Source organism: Neopelma chrysocephalum, unplaced genomic scaffold (genome assembly GCF_003984885.1).
Source record: "Neopelma chrysocephalum unplaced genomic scaffold, ASM398488v2 Primary Assembly neopelma1_44, whole genome shotgun sequence".
Taxonomy (NCBI): domain Eukaryota; kingdom Metazoa; phylum Chordata; class Aves; order Passeriformes; family Pipridae; genus Neopelma; species Neopelma chrysocephalum.
In genome coordinates, this window is record NW_020897703.1 from 28,084,220 (window position 1) to 28,104,786 (window position 20,567).

Here is a 20,567-nt window from a genome sequence, read left to right on the forward strand (position 1 = left end):
TTAAATGCCAGTGTTCTTGGAATGCTTCCTGTTTTTATGAATACAACTTGCAGTTCAAGTGCTATCATGTAACCAGGATAAGAAGACATTTAAAAAACAAAGGTATAAAATGCAGCATACTAGAGAGATTGTGGCTTAAGAACGTAAATAAATGCAGAGTCAAGCCATTGCTCATGAAGTATCATTTCAATAATCTGAATGAATTACCTAGACAAAGAGATGGCTTGTATGTGGTGGCAAATATGCTGCTATTTTAAATGCTCACAGGCTCCTTTAAGACTGACAGTGTTGGAAATCCTGAGCTTGACCAGGCCAAACAGCATTCAGTTTATTCAGATATAACAAGTTCTGGGATCTGAAGAGGTGTCTTTCAGTATAGCACTGGCCAAGCCTAACTTGCTTTTTCAATTGAATACTCACTGAATATTACATTTTACTCAGGTTTTTCTTGTACTGATGTGACAGTGCATCACAGCTGCCTATCCCTGTCAGCATCTCATTTCTCCAGGCAGCAAGGCAGGACATTCATTTCAACACCCTGAGATAAAATTATAGAAAGCATAACACCCAGAATGCTGGAGACATCCCATGCTTGGGAACGAAGTTGTGGTTTGGACAAAAATGGTGAATTGAAGAGGTGCCACTGGATCTGCTAATTTGAGTGAGCCTGAGCTAAGTGACTGTTGAATGGGTGTCTCCCTTCCTTTGTGTTCAAGCTTCTCCACTTGGCACAGAATACTTAATCAGCCAGAAAGATTTTCTTGTTCTGTAGTGGAAGATTTAGATTCCTATTCCTGTACCAATGGACACTCAATTATTTATACAAAGTAGAAGAGAGTCAACAGAAGGGACTGTGAATGCCCCTTGCAACATAATGACCTATCGCTTGGAGGCTACAATGCTCTCAGGGCAGAGGAGAGAACTGAGCCTCATAAAAGCAGGACAAAATCATCTCCTTTTCCCTCGATAATAGAGCTCTTTTGCTGATTTGCTTTTTTTTTTCTGAAACGAGAAGGAAAATTTGACCCAAATTCACAAGCAGTTTCCAGGCAACTGAACTTTGCCAGAACATGTAACGAACCTCTGAGATGCTACTGTGCCGTCCTGCTGTAAAAACTTAATGGACTGCACTTGTAACACGAGACAAAGCAGAGAGAGCCAGTGACTTCTGAAAGGCAGGGAGGAGAATTTTCTGCCACTGAGGAAGCACTGAATACTCATCACCAGGATGTACTTTCATCTCCAAAGGATAATGATCCGGATCTTGAAAGTGATGGGAATCCTTACCCCCCCCACCATCTAGATTCTTGTTTCCACTTCTGCTATATGAAAATACTACTAAGAGGTTAACTGTATCCCAGCTCTTTGTTCACTGAAAAAATCCACTGCTTGAGCTTCTGCTTCCTTCATGCGTTGAGAAACTCACCAGGGCAGCTCATTGCAGAATTGGATAGGACTAAATAATCTGTACAATTTATTTCGTTTGCCTCACTGTGGTTTTTGTTATTGCTGGTCATTCAGTCCCTAAACTGTATTCTTTGTCTTGAAGAACCATACATCTATAGAGATGCCATAATCAGTACTTATCTACTGTGCAACTGTGTACACAGACAAGATATGTTAATGACTCAGGCAACCTATCACACTATTCCAATCATAAATCAAATCAAGTGGGGAAAAGCTAGAGAAATGTATAAGCTGCCCAAAATCAGGCAAAAGTATTATACTTTCTCTCTCAATTTGGGCAATAAATACAGAATATATTGTACAATAAAATAATAATAATAATAACTATTTATATACTGTTTAGAATAAAAACACTTCTAATGATCACATTACACATTAATATAATTTTACAACCATTTTCATTTCAGTTCTCCTACTGACACTGAAATGAGTACTCTCTAACTCTCCATGTCAGTTTTGCACTTTCATTGCCCCCGTCATTCAGCATAGAGGGCACAGGAGAGGAGAAGATCTCCTTTCATCAGTTAAATATACGGCTATTTATTTCTTCTGCAGCCAGTATTTTCTTTATGGTCTCTCAGATAAAGATGTGGGAAACAGTTTGTGTCCAGATTTGCAAGGCAAAACAAAACACAGTGTGACTACTGCCGAGTATTACATTCTTCTGTATGTCACAGTGAGTGAACTTAATTACGGTTCATTAAACATGAATCCAGTTTCTCATTCATGTACCCAACAGTGTGGTATCAAGTCATGTCTCATAACTTCAGCATGATGTTCTTATATCAATGTGGACTTTTTTCATATCAGGATATCCTATAGTCCTTGCATATTTCATGATATTTATAAGTGGAAACACATCACATTATAATTAATGATTTCAGAAGCTAGTTTTGAAGAGAAATAAATTGGAATTATCAAATCTCTTCCCTGAGGACAATCTGATTAAGTGCTTCAAAAAGTTCCTATAAGATATCTTTTGCAGAAAATGTCCCTGCTGTGTCTGCCCTCTGGTTATTAGTTTCACCTGTAAACAGTTCACTGCCACTGCTGACTCCACTAAACATCGCCTTTGTACTCCAATCTGCATTTTATGTGAACTCTGGAGCTATTAGACACTAATATCAACAGCATTGCACAGTCTAGGAACATTTATTGCTCCCCTGCTTAGTTTAATGTTTCTGCCTTAGTACCGTAATATTATTAATAGTCACAAAGTACAATAAAAGAAAATTAAGTGTTTATTTTGTTTAGGCTTTCGCCACTTTACCTACAGCCTTTTTCCATTACATTTGCACATAAATGAGCATACGCTACATTTTTTAGTGCATCTAAAAATCAGGGTTTAACTCCCCTAATCATATTGTTCTATTTTCTGTCATGTTTCAGGCCACTCTATTTGTTATTGCAAGTCCAAGTATATTACGGTAAATTTGTATATATATCTTCTAGAAATGCATAGCATGTTTTTGGTAGCTATTTGCCTCGTTAATAGACTTCATTTGCGTACTTTTCCTTCTTTTAAAACAAATATTTTGAAAAAAATATTTTGTCTTCGGTAGAGGCACAACATAGTCTGCAGAACATGCTCACATCACATGCATTCCAAAATAGCCTATTTGCTGCTTGTGGCGCTGCTTTATTGTTCCCCTCAGTTTCATAGTTATAAAACCAAAATTGAGGCTTTAATGCTTATTAAGATCTGCATTGATTCAGACATATTTCAAACTGATGTGCATGTGATCCGGAGACAGCCGCCTTCGAATAGACAATGAAATTCTGAAGTGTCCACTTTCCTAAGGAACATTGGCCTTCACAGACAATGTGCTGATAAAAAATGATCCAAGTCATATCTGGCCACAAGAACATAAACCAAAGTGCTTCCCATGAATATACACAATTATGCATGAGAATAGCATTAACCGCATTCTTTCCGAAGACCAGCTCCAGTACATATTCCTATTAAAGAAACTAGAGGGTGGATAAAATTAAAGATTACATGGTTAATGAGTATGTAAAACTGCAGCTGCAAAAGGCCTCTTTCTGTATGGTGCAGGCTTTGTGCAGCGCTGTGGTGGGCACAGCCCAGGCTGCTCCTCTCCCCACAGTGTGGCAGAGGCTGCCAGTGACTGAACAATCAGTCTGAGAGGTACCAGTGGAGAAGTGGGATATAAAATAACACTCTCCTCTCTGGCCCACATACTAAGGGTTAAAATTTAACCAGGCCCATAACCTCTTTAGTACAGAGATGTTGGTTATTTTCCCTGTCTACATTATTTAGCCATGGAAGTGTCCCCTTCCAGTTCCGCAGAACTTGCACAACCTTGTGCAATGGCAGCATGAATTGCCCAAACCACAGGCAATTTTGGTTGTGAAAGTGCAGGTCCAGGAAAGCCAGGTTTCCCAAATGGTCCTTGGAGGGGCCTTCTGCCAGCCTGGCACAAGTATCTGGTATTATTGCACTCCCCATCTCAGATTCAATTCCCTGTGGTTAAAGCTTAACACTTCTAAGCGGCTTAATGAAAGACAGTAGGTGGATTATATTTTTTCTGTCTCTAATTTTTCCAGTATTCAGGGCTTAGAGTATATGCCAGGAGTCCTGGCACCACAGGAAAAGTACTAGGTTCTCTATTCTTCCACTATGAATCTAGATTAATAGCTCCAAATTCCTGCTCCCAGCAGAGTAAAAAGAGATGCTTTGAAATGTATGTATTTGTTGGGCTATATTCATTGGTACACATAACTAACTATAAAGTAATTAGTATTATCTCAATACATCTAAACAGGCAAGCGAGGGAAGACAGAACCATATATTATAGTGACAAAGGGAAGCAGCATCTTCTTATCATAAAAATGCAAGTTATCTTGTTTTCTTGTACGTTCATGTAATTAATCACTGTATTTAGCATTCATAGATAATAACACCCAGTATCTGCTTTGATGAGATACAAACAAGCATATTACGAATCACTTCACATACAGACCATCCTAATTGCTAAAATTACTGTCTTCATGTCTGTTGCTCCTGTAACGGCAGTTAACTCAATGAAATGCCTCAAACACCCGCATCTTTGGCAACCGTTTTAGCTGATGAACTAATATGGGGTTTGTCATTCTTGTTATGAAGCCATATTCTTCCTTCATTTACAAGTGCAACAAGCTAGAGAAGTCCAGGGGTGATCATGGGATGATGCAGGCATAAACAAGGGCATAATCAGACTATCTATAGTGGATGACTGAGGGAGTGAAAAGCACTGTCAAAATTCACCAATTCACTAATCCCACCTAAAGAGACCACTTAACTGAATGGAAAACAAAGTGAAATTTTACCTTTAACTGAGTAATAAAATAAAATTAAAAGATAACTCTTATCAGTTAATTGAGATTGTCTTGAATGATATAAGTACGACTGAGTAACCTTTAGGGCTTTCCATTAACCAAGGTTCATCAATTCTAATCATCTGGCACTCAACCACTCTGATGGCCATGCCAATGTAATCACAAGTTACCAATTCTGCTGACAGAGTTCTCAGGTTACAAGCACAGTTATCAATGCAGGATAAGTAATCTTGTACCACACCAATTTCACAGATACTTTCTTATCTGGTTAATGCTTAACTGGTGGCAGATTTTATTAATGCAATCAATCTTCAAATATGTACTCAGTCATTACTTTTGGTCCAGAACCGGAAGCAGCCACCGGTTCTAATTCCCACATGATATTTTACCACAATTAATAAACACAATTGGAGTCACGGTAGAGTTAATCTTCATCTTTAATCAAAATAATTTAAGTTTTAATCTTCTAAGGGTAATTTGTTTGACCCCATCCTACCAAATACATTCTCAAACATTCTGCTCTATGGATTGTGACTGAGGGCAGGAGGAGAGTCAGGGTGTAAGAAAACAAGTCAGCAGCTGCTTTGGAGTGTTTTTCATGTTGCACTAATATCCAAATGCAGAGTATTAAGACTGCTCATCAGTACAAGATGACTTTCCAGTTAAATAATATATTTGCTGCCTACAAAATATGCATAACTTCATTTAAACTGCATATAATACTATCTATTAGAGTAACTGAAAAGCATTTTACAAGCTAATGTGCAGCTGTAGACATCCAAGCAAGAGCTAGACATTGCACACTAAAAGTTTCATTGTCTACAATCAGGCTGATCACAAGAGTACAATTATCTTCTAGTTCAAATGTGGCTTTTCTCCTCCAGAACTGGTACAGGATATTTAGGAATAAGTTTTCAAGAAGAGATATCCCCTTTCTTCTTTACATTCAGCATTGTTTGATATATCTTTTTTTTTAATAGATCAAGAGAAAATAATCAAAGAAAATCTTATACCATATGATAAAAACACCTTACAGCAATGTAACTTGTGACAAAACACTGTCTGAGTTTCAAGGAGCAGAAAAGTAAAGGACAGACACCCTGGGTGAGATCAAAGGCTCTGAAAGTGGCCAGCAGAAGTTGGCAAAGGGAAAATGTTCAGAAGATGGCAGGCATATCTTCATATCTTCATAGGACACTTTCAGACAGTTCTAGTCTCAATTTCTTCTCTAATAATGTCTAAATTCAATTTTCTTTCTTGACTGTTACTGAATATTGAGCTGACATTTTCATTAAACTATCTATAGTAACCATAATGCCTCATCCATGAACAGTAGCACTTAGTTCTGATCTGAATATATTGAACATATTGAACACTTATCTAATCAGCAGTCCCTACAGCAATCATATTTTTAAAAAATTAAAATACAGTTGTGGAATATGACTGAGCAATAAATACCTCCAATGATCTCTTTGTTGCTTTTAAAATTCAAAACCAAAAAGAAAGGGATGTTCTAAGAATTTTGAGCATTTTACTTTGGTTTCTGAGGTTGTTGGCTATTTCCCATGAAAATCACAGAGTAGGCATTAGAATTATTAACTCACAAGTAATCCCTTGCTTTTTGTATGTCATAAATAGTTATAAGATAACCCAAATAAATGTTTTTTAAAAAATAATTAAGACATGACTTGTTAAATACTGTTGCTTATGAGCCATTGACAGTTTCGTGTCGTTGTCTCCCTGCTCTGCTGGAGGAATTTCTTTTGAGAGAACTGTCAGATTGTGCCCATATTGAAAGAAAGAATAATAATACTAATTTACTTATATCTTATATCTAAGCTAAGCAAACTTACATTGAAAATTTATATCAGCACTTGAATGAATCAATAGGAGTAAACATACAGCTAAAAGCAGGCAAGAGTTTGGGTTTGGATTTTTTTATTTTTACAAATAAATTATTTTAGTAACTACATAGGCATCTGCCTATACTATCTTGGGGCTGTATCAGCTCAGATCTTAGCTTACAACAAATTACTTTGTGTATTCTTCGACCTAGTGCCAATCATGTTCAGAATATTATCTGTACAACTATGCTGGAGTCAGTAAAGCCTTGAACTTGAAGGCTTTTGCACACTCTTTTTTATATACTGCAAATAGGCTGCTGATGTCAATGAGAAAAGGCACAATGAATAAAAAGTGAAATACAGAAAAGAGTTTGTAGGAGGAAAGCCTAGAGAAACTGTTTTCAACTCATAGATTTTTGATATTCACTATAAATGTACATTCCCACATGCATTTCAAGAACATTTGATGCTTTGTAAATCACATTGCTCAGAAATAAAGTGTAAAAGCTAGACTGACTTAGCAGGAGTTCATGGTGCAGCTGCATGCCTTTATTAGTTAGATGCAAGAGTTCTCACACACAGTGCATGGTTTTAAGGCACACACTCACACAAGGGTATATGAAAGAGTCCTCTCTATTCAGTCTGAGCAGTGGGACAAGATTTGGCACCAGAGAAGTGAGTGAGAGATTCAGCAAGCTACCTGAGGAACTGTATGGCAAATTCAAGAATGCTCTCAAAACACAGACTCACTTTTTTCTACATGACCACCTAGCTGATGAACATGTCAAACACACTAAAAAACCCCTAGAGAGTCATATTATTTCCTTGACGTTTAATCCTTTTCAATTGGGCTGTCAGAAAATGCATGGTAGCAATGCACTGAATTTGTCAGCACTGGAAAGGAAATCAGAAGAATTAGAGAGCAATACTGATTAAAATTATCTCAATTCTTAGAACCATTTCTTCCCACAACTCATATTTAATGACAAATTCTACAAGCTATTCAATTCTCACTCAGCTTAGCAGGCACTCACCCTCTGAAGTGCCTGGGAATTGTTTTTGAAAGAGGGTTCAACAACAGTGTCAACTTTTGGCCCAAAGTCATCTGGAAACAAGCCACAACCTAGACATAGATGGCCCTTAGGATATGCTTCCAAAGGCCTTGACAAACTTAAAATTAAATTTTAATTATGTCTGTTCAGCTTGATTTATAATAATTGTCAATATCTGTGGTTTGAAATAACACATTTTACAACACGATCAGTTAGAGAAAATATTTTCCTAATGACTAAAGGGAGGAAGAGTCTGCAGTGAGTCCAAGAATTATATTATCAATCTTATTTATTATTTTTTTAAACCATAACACAATAACATTTAGGAGACATTGATTTGAAATTGGGGTGAAAGGCTGAAGAGTAGTATGTTTTCCTGGTTTTGCAGCAGTCAGATTTAGAGGTCTATTCCTGCAGACAGGAGACCAGCTAAAGTATCAGGAATTCACAGAGATAATTAAAGGCATTTGAAATGCTCACAAATTTTGAAGAGTCCTTAGAACCATAAAAATTTTACTGGCCAATTATTTTTCTCAATAATTATGTTGTGCCAAGAGTTGATAATTTATTCATTTGGATAAAGATTCTTGTGATGTTCTTCACAGCAAGTAAGCCCACAACCATTTTGTACCGTTAAAATAATCAGCTTTTCTTTCCTGCACAGGAAAGGTCACTTGTAAAACAGGGCTTTCAAGCTTATCAGCTTCTGGGCAACAGTTCTGAAATCAACTGCCATGACTTAAAAGATACCAGGCAGAAAACAAACAAACTCTCTTTCTCAACTGATGTCAATGTTTCTTGCCTTCAAGCAATGGCCACTGGCAGAACCACAGGCTCAAGCTGTGATTGTTCCAGGAATTTCCTAGATCAATACTTAGAGTTGCTCAGAAATCATCTGCTTTCCTGCTTTGAATCTATTTACAAAGAAATTATTGAATATGGTTTTAAACAAGAGGAGTAAAAGGGTAGATTAAAAGAGCAACTCAATTCATTTGAAATAAGAACTGCTAAGCTAGAGTGAAAAATAGTTCCCAAAAATGTCAGCAGAGGAGCATTTATAGGTCATAAACCACAGAAATATTGCAGCTACTGTCCCTGCGCTGAGTAAATGGCTCACCAGAAACAAATCCCATCACTTGAAACTATTATACTGGCAGGTTAGTATAACAGATCTTGCACATATCTTCAATTATTTTTTCCCCCTTATAATATACATTTTTGGTTTGATTTTGTGGACCCTTGACTCTAAAATCATGTCTGCCATGGGGCTGTGTATTCCCAGCCATTGCTTGAGTCATTCTTACCAGCAGTCACTTCAGCCAAAAAGATATTATAAGCTTTACAATTTTGTTTTCTTTTTAAACGCAGCTTCCTATAACAACTTCTTCCTAATAAGCTTTTGTTTTTCATACCACCAACTGAATGAAACATTTTGCTTCATGTCACTAATCTTGCCTAATTTAGAATATTCATCCATTTGGGCTATAAAGAAAATTACTGTTGCCTTTCTTTTAACTAACTAATGTGGGTAAAATTTACCAACCCTGAACCTCGTGTACAATGCAGAAAAAAGGATTTCCCTGCTTTTCTGTGTTCTACCCCTCAAACATACAATTCCTAAACCAACAGGTTTCCTCACACAAGTTTGTTGCTTGTTTACAGACACAAGTCTAGAAACTCCAGGTATTATCTGGAACTCTCTATATTAAACCTATTGATTATCTCACACCTTGCCCTAAAGCAAAATTTCTTCTTTAAGAATTACAGCACATTATTCTATAATATTTTTCCTCTCCTCTCACCCAGGCAGCAGTAACATGAGAAGGTGATGAAAACCTCAGTGGGAGTTCACTGAAAGCCACAGGAGAGTGAAGTCTATGGCTCAGCTTGGCTCAGCTCAGCTCCAGACTTCTCAGGGAAGTCTGATTCTCCACCTCTGAAAGTAATACAGTTTTATAATTTTTTTTGACAGCCTCTTCTCAAGTCAGAACATCAATTACTGTCCATGTACATGTAACACCGGTTGCACAGGGGTCTCAAGTAATGCTGCACAGAACCTGTCATTCCACATAGCAGGAAGGAATTATGCCCAAGATCACCTAATTTGACCACAAACTCTTCTACAGCCTCACAAACCTGGTTTCTAGGCTGTGCCCCAAATCCATGTTTAGGAGGCTGAGTGAGCAAGACTTAACCAGCAAGAAACCAGGAAGAAACTAGCGTTGCTCCAGAGGAAGAAATCTTTAATAGCAAAAGTATTAAAATATTATTGAATAGTAAAGTTCCATTAGGCATTTTGGGAAAGGGAATCAGTGGTGCTTTAGAGAACTATAGGCAGGGGAAGACATACAGTTGGTGTTAAGACAGGAGAGGAAATCAGGGTCTTACCCCTGAATAAATTTGCTTTTTTTCAGCCACCTAGAGGAAAGGTCTCTTCATTGCCTCTTCCAGAAGGGACCAGAAGGGACAGATCCCATCCCTACCAGAGCTGTGCCTTGGTGCAGTGCTGGGGTGTGGGAGGAAAAGGAAGAGAACAATCTTTCTTTGGTGAAGCAGGCACACAGCCAGTATCCTTCAGTTTTTGGGGCAAGATCAGCTGTGCAGGTTTGGATTACCAGGTCTGAAAAACCTGGCAATACAGAAAATACCCTGGGAGTAGTAACACCTAATAATTTTTCTTTAACCATTTGATTTTGCATATTTCTAGAGCTGCGATAACACCATGAAACCTGCATATCACCCATTATTGCAGGGAAGCTTTGTGACAATTATCTTTTAAAGTAGGAGGTTTCTACAGAATTGTATCCTTTACTGCATGTTCTCACAGTCCAAGGTTCATTAATTCAACAGTCAGTATATTCCTTTGTAAAAATGATACTCCAGAAGCTACTATTTGAATACAAATTACATTTTATAAGAAGCAAATCCCACAGGAAAAAGAGCAACTAGCAGATAGCCTGCATTCATTTGATAAAATTGTGAAATAATAGGCTTGATTGAAATGAAATCTAAGAGATAAAAATTTGTTTGGAAAACAAATTTTACCTTCTTACAGCTGTTATCAACACCAAAAAGACAGTTATACAATACAGAGTTCAAATCTTAACTGCTTGACATCTTCCAAAGATGGTGTCATAATAGAGCAATGGTCTCAGGATTTGTATCCAGAGTTGAGAACTAATTATAAAAAAAAAAAGTGTTCTTGACTGCAAGTTAATGGGATATTTTTAACTACAAGTTAAAAGCATCTTTCCAACAAATCATTAGTCCTCTTCCATGAGCAATAACAAGCTTTTTCTGAAATAATTTACTAGTGAAGCAGTAGGAGGTAGTTTTGCTGCATTCTGTATTACTTCTTTCCATTCTGTACACAAAATGAAAAAAAATGCTAAAACTTGCATCAGATACAGAAAAGAGCACAGCACAGATGCCTTCTTCAGGGTCATGGGAAGGAAATTCAGTGAAGAACCTCACCCAAAAATAGGAGTGACATCCCCTGACATGGTTTGATGCTGAAACACTGAATCTTTCAATAGAATGGTGTGAAAAAATAACATTTAAAACCAATTGATTCTAAAAGAGAGGAATCACTTTGGATCATTTGAATTGTGAAGGTGAGCTGTGTCTTCTGGAAGTCAATGTGATCTGTGCTGTCTGACACTGTATTTATTAACACAGAGCCTAAATGCCATATGAACTGAGGTTCCAGGGACAGCTTCACCCTAACAGGCAGCATCTTTGCTCCATACATTTCCTTTTTATCAAGGGAATACCCTACTATGGGATACTTAATTACAGAAAAGAAACTGAAGAGTTCTTATAAACACCACTGGAAAGTAATGTAAGGATTTCTGTGGGGCTTTTTGGGGACTGAATTTATCAAAGGACAAGCCAACATCATGACTCCTGCCTTGAGCCTGTGAATCACTCACAACTTCTTAGCACAGAGAGAGGCAGTTGCCATTGCAACAGCATGGACATAACACACATGTGCACACACAAGGCTTCTTTTGGCCCTGAAGTATCTAGTCCAGATTTAAACTCCCAGGCTATTGGTCTGGCATCAGGCTGTCAGTTGTTCAGCCTCAGATGGCAGCCTACATTTTTCTGCTAACTCTGTGCCTTCTGTGCCCAGGCAAAGGATGTTGTGTCTTTACAGGAGTTACAAATTATTGGATGCTAAAGGACCTTCAGGGAGGTAGGCAATCATAAAGAAGAAAAAAATAAATTAGATTGGTTTAAGTTTGACTCAAAACTCATCTCTCTCAATTAGATTTTTTGCTGTTTTCAACAGTTTTACATTCTATAAATGCATTAAATGCAATTGCGGACATTTTCAGCACAAATAGGAAGTGACCTAAGTAATGTTAAATTAGTTTTTAAAGGTCTGCTAAAATAATTGGATAGATCAAGGTAAGCACATGACTCCGCACTCCCTTCAAGGGCCACAGTAAGAAGAACTTTTCATTATTCTTATGTGTGCTTTGCTCCCATCTCTCACACAGCTACATCGATAAGTTCCTCAGGTGTCTGGAGCAAACAACATAACTGGCAGAGAAAAGCATACAGGTAACAGGATATCTGAGTCCCTGGCATCCCCTCCACTTGTGAGATGACTCCCACTTGAGAAAACAGGATTACTTAATGCCAAAATGGCTTTTCTAAGTCCCAAAAGCTCTGGACTTGCTGTTCTAGCCAGCACAAACGCAAAAGGTGGCACACCCAGACACAGACAAGGGACTGTACTAGAACAGGAATGACAGTTGAAGCTACTCAGTCTCAAAGACACCAAGATTTCCCTTGGTTTTCCTCTCTCTCATCATATATCTCTTCCATTCTTGCAGCTGAAACTGGGAAACCCATAGGGATTTGAGGAACCCAGCATGCACACGGATGCATCCCCACAGTCTTGGGATACCATCCCAACAAGAGCACAAAGATTGTAAAACACAAGAGAATTTTCCATTCTGTCATTTCTAAGACCTTTTACTACATACTGTAACACACAGTGCATGAAGGGCACCAGAAATGACACTGATGTGTATTTTCCTCAGCATGTGGAGAATCACACTTCCAACACACACAGGAACAGATCTGTAGAGTAGCTCCAAACACACTTTTATTTGATTTTCATTTTACCCTTAGATATTCAGTACTGAAGCATTACCAGCCTAACACACAAGCTTTTTGAGCAATGGTATCTCTTCAAAGGCTTTTGTGTCAAAACTACTACTTCTGCCAATAAAATTAAGTCCTTTGCCACTTTCATGGAGACCTTGTGTGTATACAAGACCTTCAACCAAAATATATGCCTCTCCTTTTGAGGAGTTATTTCTTCTTTTGTCAACAGTACATGCACTGACTGCTGAACAGAGGATAATCTAAAAAATTCAACTCCAACTTTCAGTTTTCCAAACTTGTACAAATGCTACAGTCATGTCTCACTTAATATCAGTTGACTATAAATGGTTTTGATTACCTACAGGGCAAAAAAAATAAAAACAATAGAAAGAATATAGCATTTCAAAAGAAATAGTATAGCCATTAGTTCAACAAACACATTGTACCTAACTCAGAATCAAATTCTGCCCTCAAAAAATGTGTCATTTATAATTACGTGTATGTGTGTAGATACAGAAAGTGAAGGAGACAGAATATGAGAGGACAGTCTACCCCCTGAATTTTATAAAGAAATGCCTGCCTCAGGTGTCTGAATACTGTGGTAATCTATTATATTGTTATCTTTGCTTAACAAGACTTAGAGTGTATGGCAAATGGAGTTCATCAACAAAATGAATTAATTATTTTACAGAGACAGTTTGGTTTATTTTTGCACTGAGTTTAATTCTAATTCAGAATGCTTCTACCAGCTCTAGCTGTCAACATTGTTTAAATGAAACAGGCAAGAAGGAGATGGGGAACAATTTTAGCATACTTTATATGATAAAAAATGTATAACTTCAAAATAGCTAATAGAAATTTGGCACAATATTCATACATTGCAATTTCATTCGAATATGATTCACAAATCCTTGTGGTTTAAGTATTACTATTTTTGGGATATGGAAAGTCTATCTAGAAAGTCAGTATGAGAATAAGCCCCTACCTTTTGTTTCTGTGCTCACCCCCCTCGTGCACTGTAGCTCCTCTTTGAAGAAATCTCCCATTTCAGCACATGTTCACAACATTTATGCCACTTCTCCTAGGAAAAGGTAATTTTCCTGTGATCTGTCAATGGCACAACCTAAGATATCTCACAGTGGATGTAAATACTGCAAATGGAGCTTGGCAAGAAATGTCTCAGCACACATTTCAGAATTTTCCTATGCTTAACTGGGAAATGCCAGAGACCTTTATAAACAAAAATGTGGTACATTTCAGCAAGAAAATTCATAGTTTTTTATCTGGTATTTTATATCTTAATAGAGAGCTAGAGAATTATATTTTCTTATTCTACTGGATACAATACAAAGTGATAAAGATATTGTTCTTATATTCATCATGTGGCCTGCACTAGATGTGACAGCCCTCAGAAAGAGTTTCCCAGGTGTTCTTTGGAACACTTTTCTGTCTTGAAAAATTCATAGCTAAAAATGAAACTGTGGATTTCCCCTGTCTTCCCCCTTCTTGAGTTTTGGCCCTAATGTGAAGGACATGATACAACAAGTTGACATGTTTCAAACATCCCACTTTTCTTCTTCCTTTTTCCATTTTTCTTTCATTCATACCAGATCTCCTAGCTCTTTGATAGATTAGTTTGGAAATTCCATTGGGATTCTAAAAGCAAAAGGAAAGCAATACATGGCAAAGATAAAACAAATAGCTCTAAAAATGGCTGGAGGATCAGGACAGTGCTGATAAAGTGGTGAATCAAAAGGCACATATTCTTTAAGGTTTCGTTGTGACAGTCCTGCATTGAAGGCATGAGAAAACTCAAATGAGTCATACTTTGTTATAACATTTATCATAAAGCAATGCTATTAATGCAAGCAGACCAGATAAGTCACAATCTGATGCATTACTCCAGAGAGAACAGAAACAGATAGATTTTCTATAAACCAGCTTAACACAAAATAAATATTAAAAGCGTCTTTGTTCTTTGAAATAGCCCTCTCATTGACCCACTATTCATACTTTTTTTTTAGAAAATCCTTGTTTTAAATTAATATTTTGAGTACATAATATCCTTCCGGCCTAAAGGTCAAAGGAATTTCAAAGCAGCATCATTTCTATTAAAAGTACAGCAGCTCTTCCCTCCATCCCAAATGTCAGTGAAAGAAGAGGAGCTCAAGGCAATTGGCTGCTGCATCAGATGGTGAAACAATTCTGCCTAAGTTCTTCCCTAGATTTCCCTGCTTCCCTTCACACAACTCCTCTTGCTACTTTTCATAGGCTGCTTCCAGCTACTCTTCACACAATCCTTCCACTAGGGATGATGAAAGTTTGTCCATACGTCAAACTATTGGTAGTAACTTCTACCCATAAAATAGAAGTGACATTCCATGATGATAACCTGTCCTCCAGAGCACTCTCAAAGGATTGCAAAGCACTTCAGGGAAGGTATAAACTACCAGCCTGAAGATGAAACTGAGACACAGCATCGGCCACACTAAAACGACATTACTGGAAGCAGACACTAATTACTGTTTTCTCTTTTTCACTTCCATTTTGCCCATCATCTTTGAAAAGTTATGCTACATCTTGCTTTGCCTGTTTGTTGGCTTATAAAGAATGATAAAATCCTGCAAATCTCTTTTCCCTCTGGGAATAGCACTAGGGATATTGTGGCTTCATAGCATTATAGACCTGAATAATAAAGAGAGGTAATACGAGGGCATGAACTAAAATCCAGTTCCTGATCCTTAACCCTCTGGAACTGCAGAAGTACTAGATTTCATGGGCAGCAGGACCATCATTATCTTCAAGCCTGACCTCATGAATAATGAGGGCCACATAATTTTATTCAGTAATTCAGCCAGTGGAGTGAACTGATAAGAGATGCTTGATTCTTCCTGCTGAAGCAACTCTTGAGATTACTGAGGTAGTTGTAAAGTTAAAAGGAGAGTAAGGTTATCTGCTGGCTGCTCCATTCCAGACAGCAGAAGCTAGGTTAACTCTGTGCTGTTCAAATTTTAAAATTGGCGGTATTTGCTTATAAGCCTTAATCCTCATTTATCTGCTCATACATCAACTCTTCCAGGCTGTATCCACAAGCATAGAGGCATTGCCCTAAAGTCCTCAGCTATACAGCAGTTGTGGAGCCTTCACCAAGGAGATGAGCCAATCCTCTTCACCATCACCCTTCTAATACACACTTTTCTATGCTCTATTATATATATGTTTGCAAAAAATATGCTGTGAGCTCAAAAATTCTGTTAGCAATTCACAGATGGCCACAATCATACAAGCAGCTTTGATAGAGCTACAAGGTCTGACTAGAGATGCTAGAAATCTCTAATATGACTTGAAGTATCTGTTTGCTAATGTAAAATCTGGGTTACCCTTGTGCAGAGACAAAGACCAGCTGACCTACCAATTCAGCTCCGTATTCTGAATTATTCTTATTCTTGGCAGTGTTGGGGAATTTGGGACTGACAGAATATGCAGGAAAGTTGCCTGAAAGTTGCATTTGAATTTAATGTCTTTTTCAGGTCTAACAGAAAATGCAGCTCCAAGGGTAGTGTTTATCAAACACAGAGTTCTGAGGCTAGACCCAGCAACTGTCTGTTTTCCAGGGTAGTATACACTTGGCCTGTTTGTCATGAACAAAAAGCAAACGTTGTTTTATTTAAAATTATAGAAAGAGAAAAATATTCTGATATTGCTGCATTGCTAGGGATGCAGCCCACACTGCCTTTTCCTACTGCTGTTTTCCAGTTCTGTATGGTCTAGAAACCTCAGTAGGGAAGGGAAAGAAAATGGAGGAAAACGGTCCGAAAATAAGTTTGGCAAGGCTTTTGTATCTCAAATACTAGAAAAAACATCATAGTAGAAAAACAATATATAAACCTTGCTTCTAAGATTAATTTTATCCTTATTCATAGGGAATATATTTATCCTTATTTCTTAGGGATAAAACAATGATGCATGAGCAAAATGAAAAACAAGAAAACACTAATAGTATCAAATTTGCAGCAAGACAATCACAGCAAAAGCTGCATCATTATCTCCTTCCTTCAACCAAGTACATAGACAGAAGTGCCAGTGCCAAAAAATCCAGAACACAGGCCAATTTATCATATGAGAAGATTCACCACGAGCTGCAAGTTTCTGCATTTCAAGCAAATTAACAGTAGCCCACTGCAACAGATGCTACCCCAAATACAAGATCTCTCTTGCAGAGCTTTCCTAATTCCCACTCGGGCTTTCATCTGAATCACTTCACTGTGGCCAGGCTGGGGGGACATTTTCTGGCTACAGGACAGGCAGGGGAGTCCATTCCCCAAACACCCTGTGTGTTCCAGAGCTGCAGCAAGGACATGCACAAGAAGAAAAGGCCCTTCCACAGCTCTGACCTCTCCTCTTCTGCCAGGGCAGCAAAATCCTCCAAAACCTGTACCTGGACCAAGGTATCCCACAACCACCATCCTCCTGCAGTAGCCCATGATGATAGTGGTTGTTCCTTTGCCAATCCTACTGTTTCCAGGGATTCCTGTGAAAACCCAATTTAATTTCTTTTCAGGGAGGCCTTGATGAAAACTGGTCATGCCCCAAATCTCCTTATTTTACCAAGTGATATATTCCACCATATCAAATGGCTTGTACCCATAAGGCTTGTACTCATAGGCTTGTACTCATCCATAAAATTGTAACTTGGTGATATTTAAAATACTGCAGTTACTTCCTTCATTATGTGTGTGGAAACACTGCAGCTTGACAGAGGTGGTTTCCCCCTCTCCCTGCTGGGCTGTGGTGGATGCATTCTGTGTGTGCCCATTTGGCAGCAATTGGTTTGGGTCATTGGTTTATTAGCCATTTGTCTGCTGTTTGAAAGGCCCCACACAGATACTGGATGCTTTGTTTTCTTTCCCTGATTGCTTTCACACGTGAAGCTGCAAGCACATGTCCATTGACCAAATGAAACTGTTACACACCTAAACTCATACTGAGTGTGCCAGGTGAGGAGCCCATGTAATTGTCTGCTTTGGTCAGTGGGTCTCATGCCAACCTGTTGTCTCTGTGGCTTCCTCCACTTGCAAAACAGTTCAAGAGTTAAAAAACTCCAGTCCCATCCCACTTGTGCATCTTAGAACAAAGATCACCCTCCAAATAATCCCCACTTAACTTATATTTTGTATACTTTAAAGAAAACAGGCACAATTTGCAATACAATATGTCTTCTCAAACTGTAGTGGAATTACTGGCAAGTAAACATCATTGTCTGTACTGGATGGATTTAGACACAATTTTAATCATTTTGTCCTCCCCTGGCTCCTATTCATAACATGGCAAAAGTTTTCCTTGGGCTCATCAATTCTGGATTAATTATAGGCATGTTGAATCCTATAATTTCCATCAAGGATTCCATAATTTCAGCTGTAAAACATTGATATGTAAAATGAATACATTAAATAAATTAGATTAAAAAAATCCAAATTTTAAGCTACGCTCATTTACTTATTTACTTTATCATTACAGAAAAAATATCTCGAATTTTATACTTGTTACATGCACTTCTCAAAAACTCAGGTTTAAAATACAAGTGCTTAGAGAAAAATTAGTGCAATTTCTCTTTCTGCAGTTGCATCTTCTGTGAAGCTGAAGGTACAGCTTTTGCAGCAAGGACAATCATTATCTCTTTGAACAAACAGAATTCATTCCGTGACAGATTTATTGCTTGTTTATCTCAGAAATATTTTCTACAGTGGGCATCATAGAAAACTGCAAGAAACCAAAATATTAAAGGTGTTTTGAATTGCATGATATGGAATTCTACAGCTGGAATGATGTTTGATAAAACAATGTTCTCAACTCACATGCCCACATCCAAGAAGAATGCTTGGGTGAATGAGAAGAGATGCTTGGGTTCACCAGAAAAAGCTGGATTTTATTTGTTTTCTGTCAATATTTTCGGTTGACTAAAGCAAGGCTTGAATCTTCCTGACATCATAATTTCATTGCATCCCAGGAACTGCACAGAAGTGAATAACTCTACTTGCTTGAACTGTCAGCGTTATTACTTTAAAAGCTTATGGAATCAAGGAGTGAACTGTAAATTTGACAATGCTATAGGATATAGAAAACATTTAAAAACATCCCTCAAAATGCTTTTTCAGAATGGCAGGATCAGGGACAAAGGTCACATGTTTTACATTATTTACAGTCAAGTTGCTCAGATTACTTATGGAAAAAGCAGCCATGAGATTTGTTATGCCCACAACCACCCATCATTACAATATATTCTATGATGAAAAGATAAGACCAGCTCCAGTGAGGGGAATGACTGAGATGAGAAACGTTGGATACTACATATGGCAGTATTTCAACCTGCAAACTCCCCAAACATAAAGAGTTAATAGTCAATCTAAGGTCTCTCCCTAAATATTGTATTCTCCTCCCCACAGCGGGAGAGGAACTTCAGCTTGAGGGAGCACTAAATCAGGGAAGAGACAATACAAACTTTAGATGAACAAGAGATTTCAAGAGGTCTTAGAGAAGTTAATTCTATTTCCCACTAGAAAATGAAGTTTCTTACCTGACCGGAATATGAAAAAGCAAATTCTGAATGCTGTATCCTTTTACTTTAACTGAGTATAATTCACCTTATAAATCTCTGACATTCCCTAAAATTGATTTCAATGGGTGCCTAAGCAGCACTGCTACATGAGCTCTTGAGACATATCAAGAAAGCACATTAATGCAATGCTGCAGTGACCAGTGTAATGTCCAGGCTTTTGGCTCATATTTAAACATACTTTCCCTGTCCTGGATCCTTCCATACCTCTCCCTCCCATCAAGGCTGAGTATCAGTTAATGAACATTGTATATCCATTTCCTAGACAATAACCTGCACTTAAAAGTTACATATGAGCACATCGTCTCTCCCAAAACTTTGCAGTTTTGAAAAGCTGAACTTCCATGGCAGCAAATCACCCCCAAGAAAACCACACCTCAGAGGCAGCACAGGGTACCTGTCAGCAGCAACTTGTTTGAAGGAAGAGCTGAAGGCAAGGCTTGGACAGAAAAAAAGGAGAGGCTGAGCTGGGGATGTTTAGGCAGGGTGAGTCAAACTCCATTTGAAGTCATGGAATACCAAATTCTAACAGCATCTAACATGAAAAGGGTTTTGGGCTTTTTGGGTTTTTTTTCCATTATTTTGCTCTGGAACTTGTAATAACCTGACATTTCTTAAAATAAAAAAAATTGAAGCACAAAAAGTCCAATTAAGTAATCTTGAGACTATGAAACAAGCCAGGTGTGTCAAGAAAATTCAAATTAACACTCATCTCAGGCTTCAAATCAAATGTCAGTTTGTTCCTTTTTATTTTAATTTATTGTAGTCAACATTAGTTAAAGCGGGAGACATTTGTTCTCTTGCTAATGATATACACATACCTCCCACTTACATCCCCTTGCTCCTTCCAATTAAGGACTTCTGAACATTTCAGCTAGAAGGCTTATCTGGCACAGATTATTCACTGTATCATCTGGATTCTGGTTCTTATGTCTGCAAGCTCTTTAGAGCAGCAATTTGTTCTTTGTTTAGCATATTTTGCAGTGTAGAGTGCTAAATAAGCTTAGGGAGTGCTATTCACTGAGGCATGTTTGTGCGCAGTGGATTCAGCGTTGCCTTGTTCTTTGTTGTTTCAATCTGTGCAAACTCCCTCTCCAGTGCAGTGTTTATAATCCAGGCTGCCTGTAAATC

At 37.9% G+C, this 20,567-nt stretch overlaps 1 protein-coding gene across 5 annotated transcripts in view; it reads right to left on the reverse strand.

The window, feature by feature from the left end:
* Positions 1 to 20,567, reverse strand: part of NCKAP5 (NCK associated protein 5) — a 371,875-nt gene that overhangs the window by 311,538 nt on the left and 39,770 nt on the right. The gene's annotated exons all lie outside the window — the stretch shown is intronic.